Here is a 24763-nt window from a genome sequence, read left to right on the forward strand (position 1 = left end):
CTTTAATCCTTGCAGTTATCTCATAGAGAAGAATCAATGAACATTTATCACAAGTTAAGCCTGCAAAGTAAAACAGAAAAAACATATGAGTAGGTGACCTTTGTAGCATGCGATGTCTTTTATCTGGGAATCACAGAGGACTATAAGCATTGATGAGCAATGTGTATAACACTGGTACAAGGAAATGTTTTCACTTGAAACTCATAGGATTTAACACAACTTGTCCAGTCAGATGAGAAATGAAGCATATAATTCAAGTCTCTGGGTTTCCAGTCATATTTTTATTACTAGACCATGTTTTCTTTCTACCCAATTTGATACAAGTCTTTCCCTCACTAGTCTTGGATGAACTTTTTCCTTAAGCTAGTTTGTATCTACACAGAATTTGAAAAAGTAGGAAATATATGGTCCCTTAAAACAAACAAACAAAAACAACTTTTAAACAGGACTGATTTGAACCTATGTATACACAAATGACATTGTCTTTGCTTGGTTGATGGAGAGGTGTCCCAGATCAGTGAAATCATCCCATTCAAGTTTTAATCCTCCAAACAAAAAGCAATTGGATGGGGATATATGTTTTGGACCATCAGCCACAAATAATAAAATTGAAACAAATGAGGGAGCTTTGCACTGCAATATGGGGCACCCATCAGTGGTGAACTCCAGCCTTTTCCTTAGGTTGCCTTTATGCCAGCTTTGAAATCAGAGAAATCACAAAGAAGGATTATAGAAGGAGTGGATACTGTGAACGTATTTCTGAACTGCAAAAAACAAAGTGAAGGTGACAGGAAACCTTCAAGATTCCCTGTGAGCTTACTGGGGGGTGACTTTTTTTCCCTGCTTTCTTGCTATTACCTATTTATAAGTACTTCAGTAGGTCCCCTGATGGTAGTGGTAAAATAAAAGAAAAGAAAAAGGAAAAAATGTAGTTCTGGAAAGAACTGTCCACAGACCAGCTTGCAATGGTAGCAATGCAGCTTGACCTGAGTTCTAGCACATACATATCCCCTGTTATGCTTTGGGATATTGATTATAGCGCTTAAATCGATACAGCACCTGTCTTCACACTCCCTGGAATGGGCTGAGACCAGCCTGAGCGAAACATCTTCCTGAGTTCATTCCTTCCTCTTCCATACCATGCCTTTAATTGCTTATGCGTTGCTGTTAGCTCTTATTCTTCTTCTTGCACTGAACTGTCTTTCTCCAAGTGAACCGTGTGTTTTGGAATGTACCCCGAAGCACATGGAGTTTGAGCTGCAATACTATCTCTCTATAAAGGCCCTAGAAGGTATCTTTTTTAGTGCTAGCTTTATGAGTTTATTTGGTGCCTGTAATGAAAAGAAAAATGAGTTTAGTTGTTCTTGAGGCACTGGTACTCTGCTGAGCCTGTATAAGAAAGGTCTATAAGGAGCTGGTGCACCAGGCTGGTTGAGACCTCCCTAAAGACGTGCTTCTGGGTGAGGATTCATGGAGGCTGGCATGCTGTGGGGTGAAGGACCTGCTGATGTACAAGAATTATTTTATGGCAATGCTTGCAATATTGTCATCATCCTTGGAGGTGTTCAAGAAATGTTTAGATGTTGTTCAGTGGGACGTGGTTTAGTGGGAACTATTGGAGAAAGGTGGACCGGATCATCTTAGAGGTCTTTTCCAACTTTGCTGATTCTATGATTTGAAATTATCGTGTTTCACACTGGAAAACAAATCAAGAAACATTTGTGTATACAAGTATGTGTGCTTGCAACCTGTGACCTTAAAAGACATCTGAAGATTGTGGTTTAAGCATTTTGGCATGGGGTTGGGTTGAGGTTAGTCAGAGCTGGGCTCTGAATCCTCACTGCAATGGAGAACCAACTATATTGTGTAAAATCTCAGATTTTAGAGCTCATGGTTTTCACTTTTACTAAACCTTGGCTTTGCTTGGGTTGATGAATTTGGAATTGAGGCAGGATAGAGCCTTCAAACTGTGGATGAGATTTGCTAAAACACGGTGAAGCTGCAAGCCAGCTGTCCTCTGCTGGTGGCCTACTTGTGTGCACTCTGGCTTTGCAGGTTCCTGAGTTAGGTGCATAGCAAACAGCTCCTCTTTGGGCACTAAAGAGCGTGGGTATTTTTGGCATAAAATACAAAACTGGTTGGGGTGGTCTAACAGGATACTTTGTTCCTGTATTTTGTTAGCAATAAGTGCTAAATGCCATTGGTTTTGGTCAGATGTTATCTTTTATTTTAGAATGTTTCTGATGGTGGAACATCATTTTGAAAGAGATCAGAAAACCTGTACATTGAGGCTCTGACCTGGTCAGCTGAAATGTTCTTATTAATGATTTTTTTTCTGTTTGAAGTGACACCAGTCATTGACGGTAAACCTGTATCAGTTGATAACTTAGTTGTACTTCCTCTTCCTGTTGCTTCTTAGTTACAGACACCAGTAATACTCTCATGCTTTTACTGAAGCTGTAACAAATGTTGTGTATTGTGTACAGCGATATTAAGACCAACAGTTTGCAAGAAAATCAAAGATAAACTGCATTTTCCATTGTGAAAAACAGGTATTCTGTTCTTACTTCATGACAGCATTTAAAATAAACTGAAATAAGCAACGGAGCCTGTCAAAGCTCACTGATCTTTATTTGAGGTTATATTGAGTTTTTGCTTTATGCTTTTCTTGGGGACTGAGCATAGGTATATTTCTAAAGCTGTATACATTTGAATACAAAAATTAATGAAAATGCCTGTTACAGTTTGCCAGAAAATTCTGTGACAGTTTTAAGAGACCTAATTCAATCTGGTAGGGTAGTAGACAGTGAATAAACAACAATGTTTTTGAAACTTTGAGTAATAAAAATATGCTCAATGAAATAAAACCTGCACTTATAAGTGATATACATTAGCATTATGTATTCTTTTGTAGAACTAGTCTTACAGCTAAAAAAAAAAAACCAAACCATTAGCTCTGTTTGCTTCTGATCCTTCTGGTGTGTTCAGATACACCAAAGACTGAATTGCAGTCCTCATGCCACACTTGAACAGCCTCAGCAGGTAGAGGCTTTGAATATGAAATGTTTTCATAGGTATTATTACAGCATCTCTATTGCCTGTGATTAATTATCCCAAGTGGCATTTAGAATCCCTTTGAACCAATGATCAGTGACCATTCACAGCATGCAGGTTCCAAATGCCAAACAGATATGCTAAGTAGTCACAATGCAAACAGCAAGAAATATGTTTCTGGGAGAAAAAAAGAAAAACAAAAACAAAGTAGGGGAGTGGGGAGAAATAAGTAACAATTGCTATCACTTCATCAGCATCTGAAATTCACTGAAAGGGAAGATTATTGGGAGATTTGTTTGAAAGGCCATTTGTGATCTGGACTCAAATGCTAAGATAGATGCGTCGAGGCTAGCTTGACAATAAAAGCACAGTACTAGGATGTGAAACTTCAAGTAAAGAACTGAGAATAGAAGTGAAACTGAAATTAACAACTGCTTATGAACATTTTGCCCTGCTCCGAGAAGATAAATGAATCTAATGTCTGATTTTATGGTTGTTTTTATATACTTTTCATTTTAATATCATTTGCCAAGTAGTCGTGATCTGAATGTAGCTTGGAGCCAGCACAAGACATACTTGCTTATATAAGAGACTGTCAATGCGGAGATAAGTTAGTCCTTTCTGGTACCTGGTGAGAGGGGCAATGAAAAGAGATCAGAGGACATTCTAAAAACAAAATTTTGACATTTTAAAAAAAAACTTCAGTTTGAACTCTACCAGGTAATTACTTTTATCTAGGGTTGTTGTTGTTTTGGGTTTTTTTTTTCCAGACCTAGCCTTTTTGCCTTCTTTCAGCTGCTCTTCCTGTGACCAAGTTAAAAGTTGGGAATGGGAAATCCTTCACTGCTTACAGTAAGTGAAGTTTTTCACTGACTTTACTGGGCTGGGCACTGAAAGCTGATTTTCAAAAATAAGGGGTTTGACACTCTCTGAAAAGCAGTTTTCTATCAAAGACCTCAGGTCATCACCCGGAAATGACAGTTATATTACTAGCTGTACTTCAAAAATCTGGCCTAAAAATTTTCACTTAAAGTGAGTTAAGATTCCATGAAGGCATTAATCAGTGACATTTTTTGTTTGTGTAATACAGTACACTCCAATTAGTTTTGGAAATGGGTAATTGAGGAGTATGTTTAAAGGGATTTTCTTCAAACAGCCAGTTTTTTTCCATTGACATTCAGTGGATAATTCTTTGTTTAATGGGGATGACAATATCTCTTTTGTGGGACATAGATTTTCTGATTAGACACACTAAGCTGCTTTAATTTGCAAGCAGAGGTAGGCTTTTAAGCTTTGAAAGAGGTTTATCTTAGGTATTAAGCTCTGCGTTAAGCAGTTTATGGTGGACAGGACACTGAAGACATATTCTGTACTCCAAAGGATCCAGTTATGAGGCTGGTGGGTGTTCGTACCCTATACGGAGACTGTATCCACTCACAGATGATTACTGAGCAATGCTGAGGAACTTGGCAGCTGCTAGCGAAAATCCCTGTGATGCAAAAAGAGGATAACTTCTGTAATCAGTATAATCAATGTAAACTTCCGTAAGGGAGGGTGAAGGAGGAAAACTTGCTTTCACTCTTGTTTGACTAAGACAGCAATCTCAATGAAGACTTCAGAAAGAACCACTGGAACTTTACTAGGGGCTGTCAGTGCCCCGTGCTCCTGTTCTGCTGGCAGAATTCCAACTTAGCTGAATTTCTGCTCAGGACAGCAGCACATTCCCCTTCTTTCCAAACTTTTCTGTTATTCTCTGATTTATGCTTCTTGCTATCTTTTACATCAGAAGAGTTTGCATTTCAGATATGAATCTTCCAAGCGAAGTGTTTTATATCCAAAATAAAATCAATGCTTTTTGTACAGATCTTTAGCAATACCATCTCCAAACGTGTATTTGGTCTAATGCAAGAGGAGGTACAGTTCCAATAGCATGTTACCTGCTTTTGTGTGACTTGTCATCATCTTAATAATCTCTGTGCCTGTGGTGACCCAGGCTGATCACTTATCTGGAAGACTGGACAGTTAAATGTGCACGTGGCATTAAAGTCTGGGAGTTGCTTTCCATCTGTTTATTTGGTTATTGCATGTGTGCTGAGAGAAAGGAGCCTTGTGTTCTCTGGGGAATTGTGATTATACAGATCTGTACCATGAAGGGCAAAATTTGGCCCTCTTTGATCATCGCTTTTATTGATGGCCTTGCTGCAAAGGTTAAAGGAGCTTCTTGCTCTGAAAGCTTGGAAACAGCCCATCTGTCAAAGAACCACCTTTATTTGTTAAAAGCTTTTCAAGCTTAGAGACCTGGAAGAGCCCCAGTAAAATCAATGAAAAACTATCCAAGATAAACAGGCTTACAGATGAATAAATGCTTACTACTATTTTTAGTCTGAGCTCACAAAATCTCTTTCTGACTGCCTGGCCTTTTTCTCTAATAAAACAACTAATTCTCCAAATATTAATAGAGGCCTATTGTCAGGCTTGGGGCTCGCAATTCTTCCTGAGCTTAAAGAGAAGAACTGCAGTTAGATGAAACCTTTTCCAAATTGTCCTGGAAATACTTGCTGAGCAAAGTTCCTGTCTCACCAAAGACTGATCTTTCCACAAACTCTAGGCAGTGATGCATTAGAGAAATGGTTAGCAACAGTGCAGCAAATGAAAGCTTTGCTCGTTCATTACTGTAGCTAGCAGGAAGGATTTCTGTACAAGCAGACATAAACAATCCCCTAATTTACTGGTGCAATTTTCCAGAGTGTTGAGTGCTCAGAGCTGTAGTAAAACATATGGTTTAAATGAAGATGGAAAGCCATGTGAAGAAGGGATAGAGAGTCTCTGGGAAGTCAAACCTTTCTGTGAAACAATGCTTTCTGATCTGCTTTATTGGTGTTAGAGTATAAAGATTTATGCACTAAACATGGGGAAAAACCACTCTGCTGTATTTCCATATGCTAGATGTGGCTCATTTGAATGGCTAGGTGTACTGACATCTTCAGCACTGAAGATCTTTGCTCTTATTCCTGATGTGTCTCAGAACAACAGAGTTCTGGGTTAGTTTGCTTCTTCATCTTCCTCTTGACCTGCATAGCAAAAAAACTGAGGGGTTGTTTATTCAAGTTTCTTCTTAAACCGCCTTGCTTTGATGTTGAAAAGCCTCAGCCTGCAGAATGCAGCTTCTTGCTGAGGCACACAGACAGGAGTATATTCAAAAATTTGACTTCCCTTTGAAGTGGGTATAATTTTGCCTCAAACCAGCTCACTACATAGCTGTGTTTACTGGTGTGTCCCTTTGTACTGAAGTAATTGGTGGTCTAGTGATGGGCTAGCATGACTTTCAGTAAGAGGAACAGACTTGTGTTTTGGGAATGCTTTGTAACAGAGTTTTTATGTCTGTGATGTACTAGCACGATTAGATTGCCTATATCTGCTTGAGGCCTTGACCTGCATGTGGCTAGGGCTTCTACCTGCTTGAGTGAAAGCCAAGAATACCTTTTTGAGTTTGCCCAACCCTTCTGTGGCCTGCATCTGCATTTTTGTTGTGTGCAAAAGGTCAGCTTATAGGGACTTTCTGGTTTTCACTTGTTCAAGAAAGAATTTTTTGGTTTGAGGCTCTTGGCCTGTGGTGTGTGTCTAGGAAGTCAGCCAAGAGGAACAGAAGGGCATGAAGCTGACATGATGCCTGCCTTGTGTCTCACATTGCAAAGCTTGCCTTTTTTTTACCTCGTAGCCTACGTCCTGCTTTTGTTAAATGACTGACTTCATGATACCTCAAGAGTATTTGTATTTTTGACTAGTAAACTCTTGCCATACTCATGGTTTGTATTTATATTTGTGCATCTCTGATTATAGCCCAGTTCGCCCTGTAAATTTGACTGAAAGACAATAGCCCTCAGGGCTGCAATGAGCAGCAGACCAGAGACAGGATGACAATGCTCACAAGGGAGTTGGCAAGGTCTTGGCATGAAGTTCTGCATTAAGCTTCCTGTCTGGAATAGTATGAAGACAGCCTGGAAATAAGTAAAACGAATGGGAAATGTGCCTCAGCGCCTGGAGCTGTGTTGTGGTCAGCAGCCCAGGTGAGGGCCTCGGGGCTCAAGCCTTGATACTGAAGCTACAAGCAGTCCTGTAGGGACTGTAAGCAAGCAAGTATGCTTGTGCTCATGTTGGCTATTAGAGCTACTGCATACTTCTCTTTACTGGCATTGATTTTCACTGTTTTGGGCAAATGTGACCAAATAGAGTTTAGAGTCAGCACGTCTTTCTCCATGTAGAAGGCCCTTCCAGTGCATACTTAAAATGTCAACTTTTGCAATATTTTCTCCATTCTCTTATGTTGCATCCCAAAATGCTGTCCTGTTTCTATTTCCCTTTGCATTTCTGTCCCACTTCTCCTTATGATTTAATTAGCTGTTATCTCAACTGTCTTAGGCTCAGGATAAGACCTGCTCAGCAAAGATCTCTTTACTGAGTGGGAGTGGTCAAACACCTGCTGCATGTTGATGGAGAGGGGATAACAATCAGTCCAAGTTTGGCGAGGCTGCCCTCCAAGGACTTGTACAAATTTGAGTATCCAAAAATCTCAGTCATTTTCCTAAATGACTTTTACTTAAAAGTACATTTCACAATCTAAAAGATGCTTTAGCAGAAATGTAATTCTCAAAGGTCTTTAAATATTAATCCTAAATCGGTTCAGATATTAGCTGTGAGCTGCTTTACCTGTGTTACCCGCAACGGGGTCTGGGACTGCTTTAAACACAAATTACCAACATTTATGCCTGCTTTCCTCTTCTATGTTGTAACAGCCAGAAAGCTTTGTGGCCATCTTATAGGATAGGGTGGCCTTCCACCAGGTTCCCATGTGTTCTGCAGAGCTCTGGAAGCACCTTGCTGGTGCATGTTGCTCCCAAAGTACTTATGGCTGGGTGTTGTCTTCATCCTTAACCTGGCTGGAAATTGATGTTTCTGGATTAACTACTTAAATGAAAAACCACTTGTTTCTCTGAGGAAAATCCTATCACGTAGACAAGCCCTGTGCAGTTCTGGTAGCTCTGTGACATTTTTTCTTTACGCTGTTGACAGACATTACTGGAATGTTGTGACAGAGCTGTCTCCATCCTGGTGGTGCTTCAGTGAGGTGAGGTGCACTTGGTAGCAGATAGTACTACCAAAACCAACTCTTGTGCTCACTGACCTGGATGATGTTCAGCCTTCATTTGCCAAAATGTGAGAGCACTTGACCTTATACCTTCTCTCGTTTTGGTGTGAAAAAAGCAAATGCCAACAGCACAGGGCAGGATAGAGAGAAATATATTCTGAACTTTTTCTGAGTTGTTTTGTTTCCATCAGGTTTGGGTCACAAGACGGTGCGAGGACCTTTCTGTTAAGATCAGCTGCTGAAAGATTGGTGCAGCAAGATACAGACTCAATATGCAGAATAGAAGTTTGCTTGTTATTCTGCTGTACACCGAGGTACAGAGTAGTTGTTGCAAGTCCTTATGTCTTTGAATATAAATATCTGCATTTTGTGAGGCATTATTTGGATTTTTCATGATTTATTACTAAACAGCCGACACTTTATAATTGAAAGTTCTTTTTTTTCCTAGTGAACAGATAAAAAATAAAACTGGAGAGAAGAATTCTGAGAATTTTTCCCTCCTTTGGTAATATTAAATTTAGTGAATGGAATGTCACATCATTGTATACTGTCCTGCAGGCAGAGAAGGTGCTCTTCACAAACATACTTTTGAGCTTGTAAAAACATTTAAGACAAAGAAAACCCTTTACTAAAGCACTAAAACCATTGAGAGAAGGATTCTGATGCAAGTCTTCAAAAGAAAACTGCTGGGCTGCAGGCAACACAGTCACACAGTCGGAAGCACAACAAAAGACTTCTGAGGCTTAGCAAAGCCATGCAGGAGATGGGTTGGTTTGCCTGCCTGCACGAGGTTGGGAGAAAGGGTATTGGAACAAGATTAAAACATTGTTCATAGTAGGATTTCTGCACGGTTTGCACAGCTGACTGGGAAGGCAGAACAAGCCTCAGCTATCAGCAGTTATCTCTTTCCCCAAGTGGTGCTGGGGTGGGGAGATTGGGAGGGTTGCTGCTGGCTGTGAGATCAAGAGGTGCATGCCTGGCTTTGCAGCTCTCCACAGCAGGATGCATAAATGACTTAAAATAGCTGCTCAGTTCCTTACAGCTACAAGAATGCTTCTGCCTTCATTGAAAATCTCAGGAATACGTAATACAATGTAGATAGTAATATCTGTAATGCATAAAATGAATGGCAACATAGGGAATTCTTGCATCCCTCCATAGTGCTATAGATTGTGAAGAAAGTACAGAGGCTAATCTGAAAACTAGCTGAAACAGAAATTTTTTAAGCCCTGAACTATCCAAGCACTTTGGTTTGAATGCAGTTTTAAACTTGTATTCAGCAGGACAATTCATCTGAAACTGTGTTGGCCCTGCTCCACAGGGCTTTCTGAAACAAAACTGGTTCATCGTCCTGAATGTACTGACTTTGTACCTAAATTGTTCTCTCCTTGTAAGAGAGAGATGCAGATGCAAATTCTTAATCCTACAAAATAGTACTGGTACTTCCAGTATTAAAACAGCTTGGCTTTGTGCCAGCATTACTGTGCATGTCAGTGAAAAGTTGTGTGAGATGGTGACTGAAAACTATTTTCATCAACATGCTGGAAGTGTTCTTGAAGCAGAGACCCCTGAGCTCCTGTCATGTGAGATGTAACCCATAGTTCGAATTGTGTATGGTCACTAGAAGTTCCTTGGTACTTTGCTCAATATTAACTCTGATATTTGAACAGAGTCCTGTTCGGATAATGTATGCTCTAGCTACATGAGATATTGTGCCACAGTAGCTTCTGTTGATGGCCATTTCTGTTCTCATGCTAAAATGGAGTACAGTGGTCAGTGTTTGCAGTTTTCTTCTGTAGTGTTTAAATTTACTTTGCCTGCTTCAGTAAAGCTAAGGCCTACGATTTGCATTTCTCCATCTTGCCAAGATTGTGTGCTATTTGGACTCTATCAGTAGTGCTTGGTAAAGCTGTTGTGGATGTTGGGTTGAGAAATGGGCCACCTGAGAGAGTGAGTGATGTGGAGGCTGTCCTGTGACTTCCATTGTCATATCACAGCCTCCTTTACCACTTCTGAAACCAGACATGAGTTTGCCTCTGAAGTATAGTCATTAATCAGTGTGGATGTGCCTAAGAGGGAATGGAGCGTTCTTTGTCACCACTTCCCCATTTCAAGTTTTAGTCTTATGACTTTCTTCAGTAAATCAGGTTGTACAGTTAACTTACCCACATCCTGCCTTCTTTGAAACCTCTCTGACCCTGTGAGGTACCTCACAGCTGACAGAAACATGTGGTAGGTTCTGAAAATTGATGCTGAGTATCTCCGGCTGTTTCTTGAGTTTGCAGAATCAAAGACCAGGAAAACACTGTGGTGTATGATTGATTATTCAGAGTGACTTTGTGGCTTCATGGCAGGAGCCTACACTACTCCTTTTCTGTTTCTGAAAGTGATCATCTTGACTGCTGAACCCATGTTGGTTACAGACTATCAGCAGATTTATGAAAGAGGGAAGCATGAGGTGGCGTGTACAGCTCTTAAAACTTGAAGTGTTGGAACCAGTGAAGATTGCTGGTTTGCAAACCAGCATCTTGTTGTGTATTGCACTCAGATGCTGTTGTAGGTAAAAAACAAAACAAAACAACTTTAATTGTGAATGCCAGTGGGCATAGTAAAATTGGGTGTTTGTGTGGGTGAGTGTCTGAAATCAAACTTTGGAATCTCAAGGAGAAGCTTGCTTCTTGCTAGCCACAGCTGATGAGGGCTGGCTGTAATTTTGATATTGTGAAAAGTTTAAAAAAAAAAAACAAAAACACATGACACATCTTGAGTCCTCCAAATGGAGAAGAAACATGGCTATCGCCAGCCTGATACTGAACATTCACAGTGCTTCTGCACATTGACTGTTCAGACATGGAAATCAAGACCATGGTGTTCCAGAGAGCTCTTGGAAAAAATGTGAAGCTCTTGGCTGGAAGACAAATCCTGGAAATAAGGGGGAGAGGGTAGCTGCATGGAGATGAGTGCTGAGATATGCCTAGGCACCCTGACTGGCACTGTTGAGCTACCCATGAAGGGAAGACCTAAGCTAGGGAACTAGTGTATGACTACTGGGGGCCTTGCAGGGCATCTAATATGTTGGTAAATAGGATGGTGAGGGTGCCAGGTTGTTGGCAGGCTGGGGCCTTTTGAGCTGGGGGAGCGTTGCTGGGGACGCAGCATGCACATAACCCTGCACTATTACTGTGCTTAGCCCTTGCCCATCTTGTAAAGTAACCTGAACCTCACCGAGGTGTTTAAATGATGCCCTGCATTCTGAAAGCTACTCCACACAACTACTGAAAGCTGCTCTACACAACTACTCCTCCCTAACATGATATCTTGGTTGGAAGCATTACCAAACCCATGGGGACAAAGGCCCTGACTGAGAGAATGTGGAATCTATACCTTTGCAAATGTGCCAAAAACATTATAACTGATAATGGCTGTACTCACTGAAGGGGGTATATTAAGGAATACTCAAACTTCTGAGCCAGCAAACTATTGAGCCTATCAAGTGTGGAACAGGTGAGGGTCCAAGGAGGTATTGAACTGAGGTGAAATCCTCTGCATGCTGCTCCCTGGAGGAGAGTTGGATTAGGATATTGTATGCATGAAGAATCAAGATCCATAATAGCATTTTCTCTTTTAAGCAACAACTGGTGTGGAGTAAAACACATCCTTCAACATTAAACATAGGTCTTGAACATCCTACAGCTTCAGAAATTTGGATTCTAAATCTGTTTTTTCTGCATCTGTGTTTGTTTCTCATGGCCTTTGGGCAGGCACGTGGAATCCAAACAGCCCCTTTTCTTCCCTCCAGCTTTGTATTGGTGCATGGCCTGCAGTTCTATTCTGACCTCAAAAAGAAAATCAGATAAAACAACTGGTTGAAAGGTGAAAAAGGAGAAGTATAACATGATTTTAAGGCCATCAGAGAAGAAATGCCCATGAAAATATATTTGAGAATTGTTCACACACAGTCTCTAAAATTGGACTGTGCAATAGTTTTGGCATTCAATGTTGTCTGTACTGGCAGAGAAAGAACAGCCAGAAAAGCAAAGAAAACAAGATCTTTCTTTGCCTCAGAGAAGAGTACCAAAATCCAGCAGCCTGCATGTATGGAAAACTGAATTTAGGGATTAGGAACGGGAGTGATAAAGAGGGAAAGAGGAGATTAGCTGAAAAAATATGGAAATGAGAAAAATCCAAAGGAAAAAAGGATGAACTGGGAGGCAAGGAAATGGATTTAGACTGGGGAGGAGTGAAGGAACCAAAATTAAAAAGCCATTGAGGTGCTTTGGTTGCAATTAGCACGCTATGAAATGTGTATTACTTCTGCCACCCCTCTGTGGCATACGTATATTTGAAATTCAAATGACAAAAAAGTTACTTTGCTTTTTCTTCTATAGTCTGCCTTTAAGGAAAAATAACCATGTGTGTTTTGTTGGGTTTTTTTTGTGATTGGCAGTGACCTCCTCAACAGTACAGGTTACAGATTGACACTTTTAACATTGTCTATCAAGTCCAGTCTATTTTTATCCCACTGAGGAGAAGATATAATGCAGAAAGTGTAGTGATATCACAGCATCACTGCACTGAGCCAGATAATTTGTTTACAAGTAGAAAATATGCTTCAGGTTCTGCTCCTTTAAGGCAGTCTATTTCAGAATTCTCTCTTAGCTGTGTTAGCCAGAGTCTTGGTTTTCCATTCGTTCTCATTTAGCACCAGGCTCCCCACAGTTCATTATTTATCTTTCTTTGTTTCATGTGCAAATGTAAAATGTGATTTATTTATTTGTTGTGGGACAGTCTGAGTAACACAGCTTTCATGTAACATGAAATGCACAGATTCCATCCCTGCTTGCCGTGACCATTTGCCCAATGTGGGTAACGCACCTGCAAAGCAGTTTCTTTAGAAATCAGTTGTTTGGTTTCCAAGCAGTCTATTTTTTACACTGGAAAAGTGACTGTACTTTCTAACTATTTTAATTGTGCTCTCAAAGAAGCCTGCGCCCTGCAAAGCAGAAGGAAGGTGGGTAGTGAGGCCAGCAAGGACATACTTGACAGCACGTATGCTATCCTGGCCACCACCTCCAGAGGCACTGGCAAAGTCCTCAGTTGCTGTGTCCTCCTGGGTTGAAGAGAACTCATGGAGGGAAGAGGGTGATTTGAAGAGAAATGAGGGCAAATGAAGAGAGCTGGAGGGTGAGCTTGTCAAAACCAAGGGAGCAGGCTTCTCTCTTTCCCACAAATATGGGAGAAAAGAGCACAGTTAATTAGAGACAAAATCTACGTCCTTGTAAATGCTCTTCCATCGGGAACCTTTTATTCCCTGCTGCAAATGTATTATCTTTCCTAGCTGTGCTGTTACACGGATGCCCTCTCTCCCATTTTTTTCTGGTCTGTGTGACAACTCTTGATGAAACATTGAAAAATGCCCCAGTGAGAGAAGATCCAGATTGGAAACACCTTATCACCCGTAAGTATGACAAGAAGCAGACCAGAATATGATAATGTGTGGAAGTAACCAGGCTAGATGATACTGAAGAGAAACTTGCTAGCAGTGGCTGGAAGTTTCCCTCCTGTGAAGAAGCTGGGAGATCCCCTGAGATTTCTTTTAAAGTTATGTTGCTGTTTTTAGGAAAGTGTTGGCATGACTTGCAGTCTGTGGCCCTCTGACTTCCTTGCAGCTTTCAGGACTTGTTTTACTGGGACTCCCAGGCAGTGGTTACTTCTTGGATAATGGCCCGGATAATGGGAGGTAATTCCCATAGTGCAGGGAGCTGTAAGCTCAGCAGAGAGCTGAGAATTTGAAGAAGTCCTGTTGTGTCCCCTGCTTCGTGCTTTCTCCTTTTAATTTGTTCAGAGCAGAAACTGAAAATCAGGGAAGCTACAGATTGAATTGCAGAATGCTGTATGGATTTAGGGTGATCAGAACGAGCTTAAAATAACACCAAATGTGTTGGACATTTGAAATACAGTAGACAGGAAAGAGGTACTTGGAGGGAAATTAGCCTTGTAGTTTAATATGTCCATTTTAACAGAAGTGTTTTTCTAACATGTTTTTGCTGGCTGGTCTGTCTTTTGTATGTGAAGAATTCTGGATTTTCAAGTTCATTTCTGTCTTTGGCTTCAGAGACGTGGCAAACCTCCACTTGTGTTTAATGCAGTGCAGGCTCTCCTGATGCAGTCCTCAGCGTGCTTACACTGATGTGGATCCCATGAGTTAGTGCAGTGGGACTTCTGCCATTTGCTGGCTGAGCTTTGTTTCATTGCACAGCAGCCTCCAGCATCTCCAAGCATAGACAACAGCATGGCACCCAGTACTTTCAACTAGTGAAAAAGCCATTTATCGAATACGTGTAAAGAAATTAACATCTAGTGTGCTTCACAAGAATTAAATCCCTTACTTGTTTTGTGAGTTTGTTTTTATTGTGCTGTTTTGTTTTTTTGATTATTATTTTTAAATGACATCAACTTTATTTTTCTCACAGTCATTGGAGGGAAACATCTACCATATGCTGAGGCTATAACCATATTCTCAAGTAAGGTGCCTTTTAGAGGAGTTTTTAATACCTGATGTCAGGGTGATTGCTCTTTGTGGTTTTACTCAGCCCTGAAGAGCTAATACTTAATACTGTCAGGGCATGAGTTTGGATTCCACCTCAAGCCTGAGCCTGTAGTTCTCTGTCCTTTCCTTGCATTTTGTTTTGTTGTCTTTTTTTAATCTCTCTTTGTTTTGCCCTTGAGAAGGCAATTATTGTGGCTCTCATTAAAAGTGGGACATGATGGCTTTGTCCAGCTGGGTGAGGCACAGATCACTGGACTTTTCCTTCCAGGTGTATTTTGTGGATTGCAAAAACTACGGGTCAGTTTCAAGTGCTCTGTGAAAACTTATTAAGATATTTAACAGGCTTCACTTACATGCCCAGAAGTGACTCATTAGAACTACTACCAACTCGATGATTCAGGCTGTGTTAACAAGCTGAAATAAGCGGATCGTGATCAGACGTACAGATGTATTTTAGATTTATTAGGAGATTTCTTTTTAGAGTCCTTCCATTAGACAGTTACAAGTGTAACAGGGTTAGAGTGAGTCTAGCACAGAGGTATGTAGTCAACTTTTTACTGTACTGTTTTATTTTGGAAAAATCTGTAAAAACCTAGGCTATCTCTTTGTGTGGTGTCACTGTTATATTCTCAAGCATGAAAGCCTTAATTTAAAATTCTAGGTGGCAAAAAAAAAAAAACAAAAAAAACCCACAAACATCTTCCTAAGAGTAATTTCTGAGTTCATAAAAGCCTTCAAGACACTGATGGAAAGTCATTACTGCTTTTTTGTTGTCGTTTTTTGTATGGTTTTGATTGAAGACCAGCAACAACAAAAATCAGACTGTGACCTTTCCTTAGAAATTAATATTCCAGTCCTTGTTGGGGGCACTGTGTTCTGGAGCCAAAACTGGCAAAGGGCTTCTGCTTCAGAAGAATAAACCAGCCCCATATCTCCGAAGATCCCTGGGATGCATCAGAAATACAGTTTCAAGCCCTTTGGTGTAGTCTGTGCTAAGCTTGTGTCTCCTGAGCAGCCTGTAAATATTGACAGCCTCTCTCGTCCTGCAGCTGTGCCTAAAAGCCCCCTAGTCTTTATAGTGGGAAATTACCAGTGCTGTAGCCACTGGCCTGTTCTGCCTCACCTGCAGATATTCAAGGAAAACAGGCTGATCTCCTGCTCCCATCCAGCCCTCTTGCATACTGTTACGACCTGTTGTGAACCTGTTAAAATCTTTCAGAAGAGCAAATTTTGTTAGATCTGTCATAACGACAACAAAAAAATCACCTCCTTCGATGCCCCTTCAGAGTGGCAGCTTCAAATGAAGAAGGGTGTAGGAACCAACATTCTTTTCAGAGGCTGGGTGATGTGAATTTTTATCTTTTCTTCTTTGGTAAAAAAAAAAAAAAAAAAAAAAAGAGGATGCAATACTAACAGCCAGCAGCAGTCATGTGGATGGGATTCAGTTTTCAACTATGGCTACTGTAGTCCTGCAGAGATGCAGGTTTCCTTCAAAATTCTGTCAAGGAGCAAAGCATGCTGATTTTGAACAGCATACTTTACTATAGTGAACAGTCACTGTGAGATGCTTTGGTTTTTTATCTCGCTGTGATATCTTTGGTTTTGGCATCCTGTGACTTCAGTGTTACATCTTATGCTGCACAGTCACTTGTGCAGGGTGCATTCCACTTTAAGTTCTACAAAAGACATTAGGATTGCCCAGCAGGTGTAGGTCTGCACTGCAATATTGGGATGCTCTATGTTGAGTTTTCTGGTTGCAGTTCACACATACATGCTCTGCTTATGCAGTAAAGTCAGGAGGCTAATGCTGATCGTGTATCACCTTGCAGCTGATCCCTGTAGCAGTTGAAGCAGTCTTTAGACAGGATGACAGGATCAGGCAGAGACTTTCTTTCTGTCTTTTAGTGTAGTGCGTTGTGAGGCATGTAAACAATATGTTATCTAATACTTGATTAGCAGAAAAGGATTAAGAATGCTAAGGAAAATCAGGCCGCACTTTTGTTTTCCATTTCACAGTGTTTTTGCAATTCCTTGTGTGCTTTCTTCTCTCTTATCACCAGTGCAGAGATATATATATATATTTTTTAGAAGTTGCTCTTTTTCTTACCCTTTGCTTATGAAATGCTTTCAATTGAAATGGCTTTCTAACAGTTTAGAATTGAAGTAATGCCTAATGGCTCTGGTGTTACGTAGTACCGAATATCACAAGTTTGTGAAATTAAAACCAAAACCATCGGAAGTCAGGGAGAGTTGCCATTTTCAAAAAAATGATGGACATCAAAATGAAGAAAAATGAACGTGTCTGAAATGGTCAGTTCTCCTGACTGTTCCTTGTGACTTGTGTAATAGCTGGCCTGTTGTGTCTCTAAAGGCTCCAGACGCTCTCTGATGGGTCAGCATCATCCTTGGCATCTCCCTCCTCTTCCTTGCTGGGTGCTTGAAGGCACATGCCATTCCGTTCACATGATGTATGAGCAGTGAGGGGCAGTGGGGATGGTCCCCTTCCTCAGCATGAAAGGGAGCATTATTAGGCTGGTTCATATGTCTGCTTTCAACCCCCCTTGAGATGTCTTCTGAAGTGTTTCCTTCCTCATAGCTGGGCTTGCAGTGTCTTTGCCCACCTCTGATCTCCTTCCCATTGTGAGACCTCTTGGTTTTCTTTTTTGGTTTCTCTCCTCCAGGCAGGACTGTAGCACATAGGTGCTGTTTTTCCTGTAGGTACCCTGAGTAGCCTGTGAGCCATGCAGTGGGACTGCTGGGTGCTGGCCCTGCTGCCACTGGCCTGCCCTACATAGCCTCCATGCAGCACAGTGTGGTGCCACCTGCCTTGCATTTATCTGATGGTGCTGTGGGGTGTTCTTATGAGAATGGCATTTCTCTTTGGCAGTGGAATTGACGAGTAAAGCTGCTTTCTTGTAAGGATTTCATAGCTTAGCTTGAATGATGAGAAATGTGAACAGGATCTGAGCAGAGCATTGTGGGAAAATCCAAGTTCTGATTGATGCCTCGTGAATGTGGGGTTCCCTCATAAGATTTACTTACTATGTGTATTCCTCTTCTCATTCTACCTTATTAAAATATCTGTTATTAAGCTCTTTGTGTCAGACCTTTCTGAGAGATCCAGGAGGAGCCCTGCACCATCTCTCTCTCACCTCACCCAGCAGATTGCGAAATCGTGAGGCTGTGTACAGTGGGATCAGATTGGAGCACAGCCAACCACCAAGGCAATATCTGAAGTGTGCAGCCAAAGTATTGTTCCCAGACACCTACATGTGACATACGCCTTGACTGTGTCCCAGCCAGCCTTCCCCGTGCCATGGTTTCCTTAAGAAGAAAACTTGGACAAGTGAACCAGAAAGAAATCATGGCCCACTCCAGTCATGTCCAGTCACACCGGTTGCTCTTGTGACTGGGACAGCAAGGCTGCAGAGCACAGCGTGGAGTCCATTTGCTATGCAGTACAGAGAAGCTGTTGTCACTGTGGTGATATTTTGGTGGTAGTTATCTGTTAGCTGAAGACTTGTGGTTTTTAAGGACATGATATTGCTGTTTAAAAAAAAAAAGAAGTAATTAATGGAGTTTTTCTGGCTTACACTGAGTGTCTGCACATAAATCTCTAGTGGTAAAAACTGTTACAGAGACAAAGCTTCATAGACTAAGTGAAGGCTGCAATTTTAGAGATGGGTAGGCTGTGACCTTTATCAATCATAACAATGAATCGTTTATTAAATATCAAGGAATGAAGGGCTGAGCTTAGGAGTTTGGTATGCTTTACTATGAATGTTCACACAGTGTATACAGCAGTTCTTGTTTTATTTTGAGCTATCGGTAAGATAATTTTTTTTTCTAACACTAATTATTTTTCTGTGCTCTGTTTTCTTCTTCTTTTACAGCCTATACTTCACAAAAACATTTCTGGCCTTGCAAAACACATGGAGGCACTTGCTATTTTAAATCTCTGCCTACAACAAGAGTGTAAGGTTAATATTGTTTATTTTCCACAAAGTCAGTCTGATTTTACATACAGACGCTTCTTTTGGTTTTGTTTTTCCGTGTTACTGCCTTGCAGTGAAACTTCAGAACAAATATAAAATGTCCAGAATGTGTCCAGAAGAAAATGTCTTCAAAAGCTATGTTGTCTCATCGTTGTAGGATTTTTTTCAGCCAGATAATTATCCAAGGAAGAAATTTTAGAATGAGCACCACCAATGACAAAAACTACTTGTTTGCATGAGATTTTGTTACTTAGCCATTTAGGCATTGTTTTGAACATAACAAACTTTACCGTGAAGAAAAATGCCAGCTATGAACATTCCATCTTTAGAACTTTGTTCTGAATGTTTAGAGGTTGAGAACTGTGCTAAATATTTGCTTAGATTTCACTGAGATTTTCACTGCTCTTGAAAGATCAATGTGTTGAAAAGCCATTATGTAAAGCTCAGCTTCTTGAAAGAGAGGTGAAAATTGTAAACATTTTTATTTTTATTCAGCTGCTTTTTTTTTTCCCCACATTTTCCTCCCATCTGGGACCCCTTGTTTCTATTCCAAAGGGTAAGGAGTCTTTCAAAGCCCACGTTGGCTCTGGTGAAGGCAAATGGTATCTTGATGGTTCAGTGGACAGAATTGTATGTTTTGTATGTTTTGATGAAATTGAATATTATCTTCACGTACTTCTTGGGGAAATCCACCATGGATTTTTTTCTCTGTGCATTAGGTAGAGGATAGAGGACCACAGTGTTGTCAGTAAGATTCTTCTGGGATTTTATCACCTACAAATTATGTTGGTTCATACAAGGAAAGTTTCATACCCAGGCTTCACACTGCTATTGAGCAGAATCACTTTTTGGAGATATGAGGGGAGCTTGAGTATCAGCATCTCATTTTGGATCTATGTGTTAACTTCTTTTGGTTCTCATGCTGAACTTCAAAATGAGAGTAGCTCTTAAGCATTCTTGAAGAGTGGGAGTGTTTTTAATGATGTAGGAAAAACTGCGGTACCAGCAAGAACCATAAAGAATCTCTAAAAGCATTAGAACTTATGTTTGATGTTTTATTTAGGGTAGGTCTTGGAATTTCACTGTGCCCTGGTTTATTTCTTGTTCCCCGGATAACTTGATCTCTCAAGTAGGGACTGAGAAAGTTTTAATTCTGTGTTGGCAGCTGGACCATACTGGCATGCTGAGCTGCCATCCTTTCACGTATCACTCACAGGATACTACCCAAATGAAATAGTTCTGTCTCTCAGGACACACAGAATTTCTGCATATCACACAGGGTGAGACACCAAGACAAGAGTGCTACTGTGTTGGTACCATCAGTGTTGCTAGTTTAACCATTATGTTGTATTTTCTACATCAAGAATTTCAACACCACCAAGTAAATATCTAGAATGTAGTAAAGAAATGACATCCTATGTATGTATGGGAAATATGTGTATCCTCCTTATAAAAGGAGAACCTTAGAAAGACTGTATGGGGGCAAAGGTGAGATGGTGCAGTCTTGAAGGAGATTCATCTTTTCCCTTTGTTCCAATTAAAATCTGATTGTTGTGACCTTGTCGCAAGTTGTGTCAGGATATTGTTGTATTTTATTTAGAAGGGTAAGGTTGAGGCAGTGTTGCCACGGTTTCAAGCACAAGCTCTGTAGTATTGCTCAGGTCTGGAGTTAAATGAGGTGCTCCAAGGGATGAAGAAAAGCAAGTGTGGAGTATTATTTTCTGAGTGGTCCAATTTCTGTAGGAAGAAAGGTCAAGAAAGCTTCAGGAAGTAACAATTGCTATTATTTTCTATAATTTGCCCAGAATCATATCAAGTCTTAGACCTCATGGACTACCATCCATTTACAAGCCACTTGACTGAAATGACTTACTCATCTGATTATTCATCTGCTACCATTTTACTGTGAACTGTGGGGTAATTAGTTGTTTTCACTTAGTAAGTTTAACTTTGTTGTTGTTGTTGTTTAGGAATTATAACAACAGCAACATCATTGCCCATTTGTTTTATGATAGAGTAATTGAATGTTCAGTGGCTGAGTTATGAGACAGAAGAACAGGTAGTTTATCACAAGTGAATTGGATTACTGCTTTGCAGAACACGGGGGCAATGATGGTATCACTTAATTATAAACTTCCAAGGCAAACTGCTCAGTGTTTCTTGGGAAGCCTTCAGAGGTGTAGGGCCAAACATGACCTTGAGATCAGTTGCTTAAGAGTTTCATGGACTCTCGGAATGCACTTCCCGTGCTTTGTACCACTTTCAAGAAACACAGCTCGTCTGTAACAAATTAAGATCGCTTACTTTCATCATTTTATTGCTGGGAGACCATAAGAAAAAGTGCTGTGTGCTCCAGAAACTGATTCAACAGGAGAGAAGCAAATGCTGAGATGAGTTTGAATCATCCACTGGCCTTGAAAAAATCAGAAACATTTGAGATCCGTTATAATTACAGTATAGTGAAGGGGAGCAATGCTGGAAACTTGCCCCACTGACATTCAGAGTTAATGATGGAAAAAAACTGTGTCCTAAATGAGAACATAAACTTTTCCTGATTATTAGCAGTTATTTTTTATGAAGAATTATGAACACACACACACACAGTCACAGCATGTAACGAATCGGCGTGATTATTAAATATAACAGCTATGGTCCTTGGCATGCTGTCATTTTCAGGTGCTTTCCCTTAGCTATGTTTTCTTATGATTTCTTTCTCCCAGTGATTATGGAACATTTTTATAATCTTAAGGACAATGGCTATTTATTCTCTTTCAATCAAGGTACTTGCTGTAACTTTTTATTCACCCTGTAGGAATTTTTAAAAAGTTACCTATGTTAAACGAAACTAGAGCAAGTACTTTGTATATATTCAACTTATTAAAAGCACTGTGTTCATCCAGATTTTAATTGACGTAAGGCTAGGAATATACCATATGATATAACAAAAAGAGTCTTCTGTTTTCAGACAAGGGTAGTAAAATCATGCATACATCACAAGGACAGATGTGTGATGGTGGTAAGAAATGTTCACTGCTCTTCCTCTTGTGCCCCTTGCCCAACTCTTTACTGTGGTGTAGTAATTCTGGTTTCCATCTGGAATGTGTGCAAATATACTTGATAGTTCACATGGTTCTATAGTAAATGAGTGCAATCATAAGGACTTTATGAACTTTCGTGGTGATTCACAGTCATGGGTCTGGTTTAGAAAGAGCAGGAAGGCTGAAGGAGAGGTATCTCACCATAAACATATCCTGCAGCTCTTGAGAGAATGCCATGTGAGGGTAAATCTTCAAAGCTTAGATTAACTCCTTTGATGACAGAAGTTTTAGAAGCTTTTAAAATTCCTTTTTGATCTTTTGATGCGTTTTGGAGCTTCACATCAAAATCCTTTTCCCTCTCAGCCCCCTGCAAAAAAAAAAAAAAAAGAAAGAAAGAAGAAAACAAACCTTGCTAAGAACAGTGATGTTGTGAGGGTAACTAAACCGTGTGTGAGGGGTTGGCATAGTTTACAACAGCTCCTTCATTCCAGCTTGACAGCAGCATCTGAAACAGCTGTTTGACAGTATTTGGCACTATGTCAGGCTACTACAGATAGCATTTTTTCAGTCCACTGGGAACACGCTTAGAAAATTCTGCTATCCAGTGATGTATCTGAATGTCTTTTTCAATAGTATTTAGTGTGGTGGATGCTGTCAGCCATGTTACTTGGCACAGCCGCTTCCTGTAGATTATCTTAGGAGGAGGGCAAGCATCACAAGTTTTGCAAAGGAAAGGCTGGATGCTCATTGTGTGGGATCTGCCTGGCAGAAGGCATATTGGTGGTGACCTGGGGAAACAGAATATTTGTTACTGCCAATTCCATTGAGAGCAGCTGAAGTGCCTATTCTTTCTTTTTTTCCATGAATGAATGGTGTCTACTAAAATTCTTACACTTTATAAAAGACATTGGCTTCTGTGTAAAGGCTGAAGTGTAGGAGAAAGGATTTATTAGCAATATAAAATATATAGCAAAATGGAAAGCAAATGCTACTCAGATGGTGTTTTTACAGATGTTACATTACTGCTGGAGAGCTAGAACAGATTATACTTGTGCATACAAACCCTTGTTAAATCTTTTAAGCAGTGCACAAGCTTGCTCATGATTTATTCTGTTGGTTATTTTTATTTTCTCCTTTCCCTGCAACTGTGATGGATTGCCTGTTTAATAGTGCCTGGAACTCTGCCAGCATCAAATATAAAGTACACTTTTTTTTTTTTTTTTTTACTTGCAAATTTATAAAGATTTACAGATGACAGCAGAACGTGCAACAAATTGATTCTGTTTTGAATTCTTTCTGCTGTACGGAATTAACTCGAAAGGAATTCAGGAACAAACATTTTTCTATTACTAATTCCTGAATACTCTAGCTGGCAGACACTCTATTCAGTTTATTCCTATGTTTTTGTGTTGTTATAAGTCATATGATCTTTTTAACTTTGAAGAACAGGCTTCAGGGGGAGAAAGTTGCTTGAATAGGCGTGATTCTAGATGTGCTCAAATTTACAAACTTTCTAGAAGCTTCAATACTCCTTTATCCTCCTCTAAATAAATGAAATAGAATGCTGAAAATACTTGGAGGGATGGAACACTGCAGGATGAGGGGGCACTTTGTTAAGCAAAGAGATTGGCTCTCTTATGTGCTCTCTTTCTTCAGGATATTTGTTCCCACTGGAAACCAAAAGAAACCACAAACCAATCATCAGCAATGACTGAGTGCTGAATAAAATGTGCGAGGTGTGACAGGGACGGAGCTTTGAGCAACCTGATCCAGTGAAACATATCCCTGCCCATGGTGATGGGGGGAATGACTAAACCATCTTTAGTGGTTGCTTCCAACGCCCAAATTCTGTGTGTTTAGTAGCCATAATAGTAGTAAATTCATTCATAGAATGATAAAAAATTGAAATAGTCGTGTATTTAGCATCACCTAAGGTCATGTGGTGGAAAATACAATGAAAGAGTAATGGGTACTAAGCTGGGACTTGTAGAGTTTTATGTGCTGTTACTGTGTCACTATTAAAGCTTTGAACAAAACCGTTCAAAACTTGCTTTCCATCTTACAAATTTGGCTCTTTTTTTTTTTTCCCTAAAGAATACTGTCAATTCCCTCTGAGATAACAAAGCTAGGTTTATGTAAAGTGGAAAATCTGGAATTTTTAATATCAAGAGAGCACAAAAATTTGTTTGCTTCTGTTATAAGGTGATGCAATTTTGTTCTCTTTAAACCTGCTTCAGAGACTGATGTCACTGGGACTATGTATACCAGCCCAGTAGCAAGTATTCCACTTTCTAATGCAAAAACAATGATTTCTCTGTAATCTTAGTATTTTCAAATTCATATGCTAAAGATGGCATTGGTCATCCTAGCACACTGGCATCCCCACTGCATGGCTGATTGTTTCCTGTTACCTCCAAGTCATGTAGGTCCTATTCTAAAGCCAACCCCAAGTTCTTGAGGGACATAGCTATTGTGCATGTGCAGACAGTGCTGGTTGCTGAGGACTGAACCCAACATTGCTCCAAGAAAAATTTTGCATGCATGGAAACTGGAGTTCGCTTAGTGTCAAACTGTGAATATTAGGCTAGTGAATGATGACATGAAGAATGTTTGTTATCACTGTTAAAAACTTTTCCAGTGAAGCACCAGTGCATGACAGCATCTCTTTTCTATTCTCATTGTAATCATTTTCAAGTTTCCTAATTTCTAGGAACAAATATGCCTTTTGTTTTGGCTTATATGACATGATTCTAATGTTCCCTTACAAGAAGACATTTTTCTCCTTGTTAATTAGAAAAAAGCAATTCTAGTAACTGTTTTCTAAGTTATCCAGCAATTAAGCAACAAAATATTTTTCTGTCTAGTGCTTGTTTTCAGAAGCAATAGGAGAGCTGAAGATGGCTATTAATCTTTTCTGTTATTTGCAAAAGATACACTGCCTTCCCCCACCCCCTTTTCTGTAGTACTGAGGATGCCATTT

At 40.1% G+C, this 24763-nt stretch overlaps 1 long non-coding RNA gene across 8 annotated transcripts in view; it reads left to right on the forward strand.

Moving 5' to 3' along the window:
* The window catches only part of LOC116226166 (uncharacterized), a 211643-nt gene that overhangs the window by 133811 nt on the left and 53069 nt on the right, over positions 1-24763 (forward strand). The window lies entirely within an intron of this gene.

The sequence above is a fragment of the Phasianus colchicus genome, chromosome 4 (genome assembly GCF_987193195.1).
Source record: "Phasianus colchicus chromosome 4, bPhaCol1.hap1.1, whole genome shotgun sequence".
NCBI classification, from domain to species: Eukaryota; Metazoa; Chordata; class Aves; order Galliformes; family Phasianidae; genus Phasianus; species Phasianus colchicus.